This window comes from Macrobrachium rosenbergii, chromosome 47 (assembly GCF_040412425.1).
Source record: "Macrobrachium rosenbergii isolate ZJJX-2024 chromosome 47, ASM4041242v1, whole genome shotgun sequence".
Classification (NCBI taxonomy): Eukaryota; Metazoa; Arthropoda; class Malacostraca; order Decapoda; family Palaemonidae; genus Macrobrachium; species Macrobrachium rosenbergii.
This window is the reverse complement of record NC_089787.1, coordinates 21,143,345-21,150,623: the sequence shown is the minus strand read 5'-3', so window position 1 is coordinate 21,150,623 and position 7,279 is coordinate 21,143,345.

Here is a 7,279-nt window from a genome sequence, read left to right as displayed (position 1 = left end):
TATATATATATATATATATATATATATATATATATATATATATATATATATATATTATATAAAACCTTGGAAGTAAGTTTTTGTATGTAAATGGATTAGCAGATGGACAGAGAGATAGATATATAGATAGAAAGAAGAGAGAGAGAGAAGAGAAAGAGAGAGACAGCTTTGTAACACCAACAGCCGTGACTTCTCCAACTAAACTTTTGATTAAAATCTTGTCATAAAATTATTTTGTTAACAGATTTCATAAAGTGGCAACTTCTCATCATTTTTCGGGGGAGGGTGGGGGCAGGGGGTTGGGGGAAGAGGCGGGTTGTGGGGAGAGGGGGGTTAGGGACTGAAATAGACACAATAACCCCTATTAAATTATGCCAGGAATTATGCCAAGAATATAGTCATTAGTGAACTACCAGGGGACCATTACAGCAAGACTTTATAAGGGCGTAGGCTGCCGTCTTCCTATGGTTATCTACAATGGACCAGTTGCACGCTTTTTGGAAACCTTTTTTCCCCAATTTTTTTTGGAAGGTCGGCATAATAATCGCTGCCGATGAGGGTATCGATCAATATGTCATCCGTAGTGGGCCTTCCTGCCCCTAATGTATGACTCTGGAGCCGGTGATTTGGAGTAATTAGCCCTAATTAGCCGTAGCCTTAGTAGCATACCCTGGCTGTGATATGAATCACGTGGTGGTAGCTGATTGAGATGGGGATTATCATAAAGGGAGCTATATGGACGACCTCTTAGCCATGGGGGATTGCTGATTCCAGTTTCCAGATCCCACTAGCCATTGGATTGGTGATTCCAGTTCCCAGAAGCCACGAAAATTAAGAATTCCAGTTTCTGTATTTCACTAGGTTGGTGATATAAGTGTCTAGATTCCTCAAGCCGTGGGGATTTGGTGATTCCAGTTTCCAGGCTCCTCTAGCCGTGGGGATTAATGATTCCAGTTTCCAGATTCCACTGGCCATGAGGATTGGTGATTCCAGTTTCCAGATTTCGCTAGCTTTGGGGGATTGGTGATTCAGGTGTCCAGGTTCCACTGGCCATGGAGCATTAATGATTCTAGTTTGGTCCGTGAGGATTTGTCGATTCCAGTTTCCATATTCCATTAGATATGGGATTGGTGATTCCAGTTTCCAGATCCAACCAGCCATGGGGATTGATGATCCCAGTTCCCAGATTCCCCTGGCCATTAGGATTGGTGATTCCAGTTTCTAGGTTCCACTAGCCGTGGAGATTTATGATTCCAGTTTCCAGATTCCAGTAGTTTGGAAAGGAAGTCAGGGTTCCGTTGGAAAATATATTTTTGAAGGCCTCTTTGGGCTATATTGGCATTTATTCCACAAGTTTGTAAACAAACAGCAGGTAAATTATTTTAATCGTAGACTTCAACCGAAATTTGTGAGGTTTTCTTATTCATGTTGTGTTCATGAGCCCTTAAATCTGATTAGTAAGTTCTTTAAAAAATCAAGTCCAATTCATTGGGAATTTGCAAAAGAATGAAGTTCATAGCTTCCTTTTTTCCTATGCCTTTATGTATACCCCAACATTATTTTATTTAACTGAAATTACCTGTAAGCACATACATGCAAACACACAGACACACAAACATAAATAAGCAAATATATATGCTTTGTTTTGTCAGCTTATTTTGGACCGGACGGTTTACAGAAGCAGTGCGTAAATACTATTCTACAAGTCAGAACATAAAAGTCTTTAGTCATGAGATGACGGTATATGGGTTTCTGAGCTTTTCTGAGCCTTTTTCTATATTCTTCCAGGATTTATCCTTTATTTTTTGCTAGCATTTTCGCCATTTTCATCCACGTATCATTCCTCTCACTCCAGTTCTGTTCTTTGGCATGTAAATGAGTTGCTTAAGCTGTTTCCTAATCTTTCCACAAGCTAAGATTCAAGGTGAATTATGAGGGGAGCCTTTACCAATAGCTTGTAAATGCCGGCAAATGTGAATTACCTTTTTATCGAAGTTAATTTTTTTCTTTTCGGTCCAGTTCAGGTGATGACGACATTATACTACGTAATGAGATGTCTGCCGCTAGATTTATGACGTAATGGATAAGTATCTGCCTGTGCAGAGATAAAGATCGTGGAGCTATAATCTCTCTCTCTCTCTCTCTCTCTCTCTCTCTCTCTCTCTCTCTCTCTCTCTCTCTCTCTCTCTCTCTCTCCTTCCATCCCTTAACCCTATAATCACTGCAGACACTTTGTGGCGCAGACGTGTATGCTTTTAATAACAATAACTATAAGGAACCAGTGGGGTGGGGGCCGAGGGAGGGGTGTGGATCTATCGTCCAAGTATCGTTCGTCTAGAAGAAGAAGAAGAAGAAGAAGAAGAAGAAGAAGAAGAGAAGAAGAAGAAGAAGAAGGCTTTTGGTACTCGTGATGTATCGCTTGATACCATGGAGTTTGATACCATAATTTACGCAGGAGAAACCTGTCGCCTTCAGGCTCGGAACAATTAAGCTACCGGGTAATGCAGTTTTGAAAAAAGGAAAAAAAATCCACCTAAGCAGAATTTAATCACGTTTAATCGTCCTGTAACTGATGGTAAACGGTGCATTTGATCCAAGGCGCGCTTCAGAAGTGAAGGTCCCCTGGCGGGGAGCCTTTGAAGACGAGGGGAGGGTTTGGTTACACAGACGAAGGCTGAGAGCTAGCTAGGGCAGGGGAGTTCCTAAGGGCACCAGCCTGTGATCTACCGTGGAACTCTTGAGGAAAAGGAGAGAGAATTTGAACCCAACGCCTGGGAAGTTGAGAGGCTGTGTTCTTGCGGTGCACTGTAGGCATTACTCAAGGTTCTTTGCAGCGTGCCTTCGGCCCCTAGCTGCAGCCCCTTTCGTTCCTTTTACTGTACCTCCTTTCATATTCTCTTTCTTCCATCTTACTTTCCACCCTCTCCTAACAATTGACTCATAGTGCAACTGCTTTGAGGTTTTCCTCCTGTTATACCTTTCAAACATTTTACTGTCAATTTCCGTTTCAGCGCTGAATGACCTCATAGGTCCCAGTTCAAATAAAGATTGGTGATTTCTGTTTATTATTGTAACTGGCTGTTTTTCTGTCAAGTTTTAATGTTTTTAGATGTCCGTTTTTCCTCTCTGTCTAAAGGGGCAAGTTTTTGCTCTCTCTCTGTTAGTGTACTCTTTTTGTTTGTCTAAGAGGGGAATTCTCAGTAGGGATTCTCTTTTCCTGCAAGTTTTTGCTCTCTCTCTGTCTAAAAAGGATTCTGTACTCTTTCCTGAAAATATATATTCAAAGTTTTTTTCTCTGATAGGATTCTGGATAGTTTTGCTCTCTCTCTGTCTCAGTAGGGATTCTGTACTCTTTTCCTGCAAGTTTTTGCTCTCTCTGTCTAAAAAGGAGGTCGTTATGAAAATATATATCTAAAATATTTTTTATGATAGAAGGATAAGTAGTTTAGTTGGTTTTTCCCTTCGTGTATTATGTTAATATGAAAAGTTTGTACATAATGCAATTAGAATATTGTCAAATACGTTAGTTAAGACAAAGAAAATCTAAACAATTTAGATAACCAAATTTGTAGGAGGGACTGGGAGTATCTGACAGATAGACAGACACACAGACAGACGTATGGACAGAGATCAGCCGCCGAAACCACAGGGGCACATTGGTCAATTGTTCCTCAATTAGCAGGAACCATTCATTCATACGTACAGAAAAGGATTAATACGCCTTTATACAACCTTTCCATTACAGAATTCCCTGGGAGAGTAATTTATTGGTGGCCAACTTTATAGACGGGTCATAAAACGATAAAATGCCGTGTTAATTGTACTTTTACACCTTCCATCTTAACAGCTCATTTATAAGCGCTAATTAGCATATAGCATTTACCAGTTTGTTTGTTTTTTTTTTCTTAACTTTCCGCTCGCTTCATTGAATACTGACACTGATCAGGCATCCCTTTAAAAAAAAAAAAAAGCTGATGAATTGACTCAATGACTTTTGCCTCGGAAAAACACAAACCGATTCTCGGGTTACTTGCGAAGGCGTGTAAATCTCAAGGCGGAATAATGAGAACTTCTTCTTCTTCTCCTCTTAGCAGATAAGACAACAACAAACAGCTGGCATTTAACTTAAGCCGAAAACTTCGACTGGTCGCTCATTTCCATCTCCTTTCAGAATTGTTGGCAGCTTGTGGACGGTCTGTTTACATTCCTAGATGCCGATCAGTTCTGTATTCCTGTGGGAGTACCAGAGGTTGGACCAGAGACTGACTGGTTTGGGGTTGGGAGAGAGAGGGAGAGAGTAGAAGAGTAGAAGCCACGCCCCCATGGGCTTAGAGTTGAAAAGGGGGAAGGGGGAGGGGGTGTGAAAGGCTTAATTTTTGGCAGGTTAAAACCAAAAAATTGAAAATCATTGATTGCCTTACGAAAATTCGGCTCAAAAGCCAAGCACTGGGGCATTGCCATTCGTTCAGAGCTCAAGACAGCGAAAAAGAGTTAGAGTGGTTGAACAGCAAGTTAGACAGCCAGAAAATATATGAGATGAACTCCAAGGATCTAAAGGTGGAACTGGGAGAAAACCCCCAAAGTTGTTTGAAGAAGTAATAGTTTAAGACGTTGGACGGGGAAATTGAAAATAGGTAGCGGGAATAGGAAGGGACATGAAATGCAATTGATACATTACATAATTGTGTAACCCACCAAAAAAGTCCCGTAGGTGGATAGTGCCGTCAGTGCACCTCATGCTGCGCACTGTAGGCATTACTTAAGGTTCTTTGCAGCGTGCCTTCGCCCCCTAGCTGCAACCCCTTTCGTTCCTTTTGCTATTCCTCCTTTCACATTCTCTTTCTTCCACCTTACTTTCCACCCTCTCCTAACAATTGATTCAGAGTGCAACTGCTTTGAGGTTTTCCTCCTGTTACACCTTTCAAACCTTTTACTGTCAATTTCCGTTTCAGCGCTGAATGACCTCATTAGTCCCAGTGGTTGGCCTTTGGCCTAAATTCTATATTCAATTCAACCTTAGGAGTTATCGTCAAGGCAGATTAACACAGTAATTAAATGCAGCAAAGCAGATAATGAATATGAGATGGTAGACATTTTTAAATCGTATTGATATTCTAGGATGTTAACCATTATGAAATATGACAAGAGAGTATCTTTAGATTTTATAGAAGGTGAAACCAGTCCCCATTGGGAAGACACCAAGATAGACAACTGTTTTTGGCAATGCCCAAATACGAGGTGGGTACCAGACTGATAAGTGATAGGTAAATAAAAACAAATTGATTATAGGGAATAATTAAACGGTAAATATAACCTTTAAATATACATGACTATCCCGGCATAGAGAGAGAGAGAGAGAGAGAGAGAGAGAGAGAGAGAGTAGCGCAGTGGTGGAACAAACGAGAGGGAGAGAGAGACAGAGCAGCACAGTAGTGGAACAAAGAGAGAGAGAGAGAGAGAGAGAGAGAGAGAGAGAGAGAGAGAGAGAGAGAGAGAGACTTTCCTACCTGTGTTTGCGGACGCAGCACAAACAACCAAAACCTACCATGCCAATCCATCTTTAATTACCCCCATCCGTATATATTCTGCCTCTCTCCTATCAATTCCCCCACCACCACACTCTTATAAGCCGCCGTAACCTTTGCAATCAGTAAGATTCCCTTCCCCTCCAAATCCCCGTCACCCCCCTCTCTCTCTCTCTCAGGGCCGCAAAGAGCGAATTAGTAGTCATTGGGGAGAGCTAAAGACTGTCAATTTGTCAATTTCTCTGTCAGGAGCCGCCTGTTTGCTCTGGGAAACTGGAGAATCTCAAAATATACCACCAGGCCCTCTTTTGGCTCCCGAGAACGGAGACGCCTCTGGTTCGGTCTAAGGCTGGTGGAAGTTGTTAGCTGTTTTTGTTGTCGGTCCCTTCCAACATCGGGAGGTCAAGAAGAAGAAGGAGAAGATTCGATGGAGAAAGGGAATGATAACATAAGTGAAAAAAAATCAGAAATAGATAATGAGACGAGGTTATTAACCGTTATATTAGTCTCTCAAGAAATTCAGTATTATTATTATTATTATTATTATTATTATTATTATTATTATTATTATTATTATTATTATTATTATTATTATTATTGGTACATATATTTCAAAATAAATCTCTACAGAGACCTTTGGGAATCTGTTCGATTCCCTGAATCTAACGGATTCCCGAAAACTGTGTAAATTTACTTTTAAATATATGTACCCATACATAAGTGTGGATTTATTTCTCCATTATTATTATTATTATTATTATTATTATTATTATTATTATTATTATTATTATTATTATTATTATTATTCAAAAGATAAACCCCTATTGATGTGGAAATACAGAAAGATGAGATCAATTATTAGAACAGAAAAAAAGATAAGTTGATAAATTAACAAATAAATAAAAATATGAATAAATTATCAAAAGTACGAGGGTAATAATAATAATAATAATAATAATAATAATAATAATAATAATAATAATAATAATAATAATAATAATGGAACTTCTCAAGGTTTTGAGAAGATTATTTAGCATTATTTGAGAACTTTTCTTATCCATAAGAAAATAAAGTTTAGACAAGAATTTTTATGCCTATCTTTATTTTTCTCATGCTTATTATATATATATATATATATATATATATATATATATATATATATATATATATATATATATATATTTCTTTTAATTAATATATATATGTTTTTAATTAACTGTAGGTATACATATATGTAGTTTGTTTCCATTATAAAACTTTATTTGCGTTCTGCTTCATTTGATTTTATATACAAAAATTCTTACAGCTAATACAATTATAATTTTAATTTTAGTCAGTAAAACATTTCAAAGTAAAGAGCCAGTTAATATATATTTCAAACACGTACGGAACTAAAAGAAAAATTGCCAGTCCCAATTTGAAAAGACACTCACAAAAACCTTAGCAGTGAAATGAATCAGAACGTCTTATGCTCTCAAGCACTCAAGACCTTTCAGCAAGAACTGACTTTTTCCTTACCTAAAGGCAGACCTCATTTCCGTGGAAGGAATTCCATCGCATAATTGATGATAATTAAATCCTCGTTATTGAGTTATGGAGTTATGTGGCCCTCCAAGATTCGTAACAGTTCTCCGTATCGAAGACATATGGACACAGTTTCAACCCGTAGTAAGTAGACGAGAAAACCACTATGGGAGGAAAATCAGCCTCCATATCTCTCTTTCATCTCACGCCGTAGCATCTCTCTCTCTCTC